Raw genomic sequence first — 3313 nt, 5'->3', positions numbered from 1 at the left:
TGTCTCTGGGGTGTACCACCCGGTGCATCTGCTCCCCTCGGCCTCACCTTGTCTTCAGGGCCCTGATCCTGGAGGTAGCCCCTTCTCTCTGCCTGGCCGTGAACCAGCCCTCGCGTGCAGTCCTAACGCACCCAGGCCACCTGTCACCCCCCGAGATGCCGTGCGGTGAGTCTAGCAGGAACAGGAACAAAGGGCAAGAGAAGGAAACCCCGTCTGGTGCGCAGGCCGGGCTGGAGGCGGTGGGCAGGGGTGCTCGTGGCGATGGCCAGGGTGGATCAGGATGTGTGTCTCTTCTTGTGTCCCCCGCTCGCCGCAGCGGGGGGGCCCAGCGCGTGGGGGCCCGGCGTGCGGTCCGTGTCTTCCGGCCGGGGCTCTCCTCGTTCTCGCTGCGAGCCCTGGAGCTTAAGCCCGGGCCTGGGGGGCAGGCGGGTGCAGACCGCGGGACAGGAGGTGTCGGAGTCTGCGTCGTGGCACACTTGGATTCCGGCTCTGGCTAAGGGTGGCCCGGTGCTACCCAGACACCCCGAGGGGCAGCTCCTGTACCGGCCCCGCATCCCAGTGGGGAAGTCGAAGCCCACGAGGTTGTAAGATGTGCCCAGAGATGCACGGGGAGGAGGCCAGCCTGGTCTTGCCGCTGGCTCCACCCACCAGGCTCCCCCACCTCGTGCCGCCCTCAGCCTGCGGGGGCAGCGGTCAGAACTGGGGGGTCTCTGCCGCCTGCAGGCATCAGGGTCTCAGCGGCTGAGTCTGAAGCCCAGGGTCCTCTGGGACACCCAGCAGGGAGCCCTGGGCTGGGGGCCAGGTCCTCGGCCTCTTTTGTCCCCAGGAATGTGAGGCTCATGGCAGCCAGTCACCCCACAGGGCACTTGGGGGGGCTTTAGGACGCCCAGAGCTCATTCAGGACTGGCAGATGCCCCTGCTTTGGGGGCTGGGCCTGAGACCTCCCTTTGCGGGACCAGGCGAGGCCAAACCCAGCAGAGCCCAAGAGAAACCCTCTGCCCTGACAAGGGGCCAGGGACCCCACAGCCCACCCATCACCGCCTCTCCTCGCTGCAAAGCGGGATTGCCAGCTTCAGCGGGCCTGTGAGGACTGCATGGCGCAGCCCAGCCTGGGGCCTGCCGAGAGGAGGCAGCCTGTTGGGGGTGGGTACAAGGCGGTCTGGCGGCGGGAGAGCTCAGGGAGCTCGGGCCGTTTCACCAGGCAGAATGTTCTAACCTTCTTCCTGCCACCTACCCGCTGTGCGACCCTGGGAGAGCGAGGTCACCTCTCTGGGCCGCTGTGCTCACCCCTAAGGCAGGTTGACAGTAGCACTCGCCTCACCAGCTTTCCCTCAGGGGCCCCTAGGAAGGTGGTGGCCCTGCTGGCCATGGTGACGCTAACCCAGGCTGACTCTGCTCTTGGGCACCGAGTGCAGAGCCCTGCGGGGTCTCCAGCCCTGCCCCAGCCGCCTTCCCCAGGGAGCCAGCTTCCTGGTCTGAAGGAAAGAACAGCATCCTGGGGGGGGGGTCTCCCAACGTGGGGACAGCTCCGGCCACCCTGTATGGCAGGATGGCCTTCCTCCCAGTGTCACCAGTGCAGGAGATGGTCCTTGGGAACATTATGGCCACTCCTGTCCAGACAGGGATGATCCGTCACCGTAACAGCCCCGAAAGCACACCGCGACACCTGTCCCTGTCCTCTCATCCCTCCGTCTCTCTCCTCACACTCTCTTTCCCGTGGTTTGGTGGCTTTCTTATGTGTGGCACCCCCTGCATAGCTGGTGTGGGGAGTCCACCGGCTGGGACCCCCGAGCCCTGAGCACCCAGCCGGCCTGACCCCCAGCCCCGGTCCCCCCAGTGCTCCAGCCCCACTCCAGGAGGTGCCTCTGGAAACCAGGGAGTCTGTCCCTGCGCCACGACTGACGGCCCTTTGGGGTGAGGTAGTAGGTTGTATAGTTTGGGGCCCTGCCCTACTATGCGTAACTATACGATCTACTGTCTTTCCTGAAGTGGTTGTAATATCGCCGATGGACAGCGCCCAGGACCCTGGCCACGGAGGGGACAGGTGCAGGCGGGGCGTGGGCAGTGGGACCCTGTCCAGGGAGGGGACAGGAGAAGGTGGAGTATGGGCAGCGGGACCCTGGCCGGGGAGGGGACAGGTGCAGGCGGGGCGTGGGCAGCAGCCTTGAGGGGGAGGGGACAGGCTGCCGTGCAGTAGGTCTGGCAGATCGATCCTCCACTTGCTCTGTGACCTTGGGCGGGTCTTTTGATCTCTCTGGGCTTCATTTTCCTAATCTGTGAAATGGGGACAAGTGAGGATTGAAGACGAAACCGTGAAGTGTCCAGAGCAGGGGGAGCAGGGGAGGGCTCAAAGTTGACCCTTCCGTCACTCTCCTGAGAGCGGGGACCCGTGGGGTAGTTTTTGCCGCCTGCCTCTCTTCCCCGCCCTCCCACCCCCCACATCTGGACTCTGTCCGCGGCTCCTTCCCTGTGGCCGGCAGTGGGCACCTGGGGGAGCAGCTGTGGACCCAGAGGACGAGACTGGGGTTGCAGGGCACGCCCTCAGGGAGCCCCCCAGGGAACCCCAGCACACCCCCCCAGTGCCCTCAGCAGCCTGCCCAGCTCAGCGTCCGGCCTCTGGTCAGTGACGGCTCCTCCACTGGCGAGGGGCGCTGAGGCCACCCCATCGCTCACCACTCACCATTCCAGGCAGGAAGTGGGGGGTTTCTGTGAGCGCCATGTGGCCCCTCGGGGAACCCAGCTCCCTCCACCGCACGCACGACGACCTGCAGGTGGACGGTGTGGGCTGCACCGTCTGTGCCTTCTGGATTGTCCCTCCTGCCCCGCGCCTGCCCAGCCCTCCAGCTCGGCTCTGGTGGCCACCGACCACCAGGCAGGGGCCAGGGCTGGGGGTGGGGCAGTGGCGGGCCCTCCCGCACTCCCAGGGCGCCGGCGGGGTGAGGTAGTAGGTTGTGTGGTTTCAGGGCAGTGATGTTGCCCCCTCAGAAGATAACTATACAACCTACTGCCTTCCCTGAGGAGCCCAGTGGCACATATGCGCAGGAGGGCCCGCCGCCAGTCCCAGCAGGTGACTCGGGGACCGCGAGCCCCGGGCCAGGGAGTGGGAGCCTGTGGCATGCAGTCCTCGACATCAATAAAAGCCGTTCTGACATGTGTCTAGAGTCCTGCCCGTTCCTTCCGAAAGCCCTGGGACGGGGGGGCGGGGGGGGCGTACGTGGGTGGGGGCAGGGAGCATCTGTTGGGGGGGACCGTGGGGGGCTGTGTCTGGGCGCAGAGGCCCGTGGGTCCTTCCAGCAGGTTCGGTCCTGGACCC

The sequence above is a fragment of the Mustela nivalis genome, assembly GCF_964662115.1.
Source record: "Mustela nivalis genome assembly, chromosome: 7".
Lineage (NCBI taxonomy): Eukaryota > Metazoa > Chordata > Mammalia > Carnivora > Mustelidae > Mustela > Mustela nivalis.
This window is presented reverse-complemented; position numbering follows the sequence as displayed.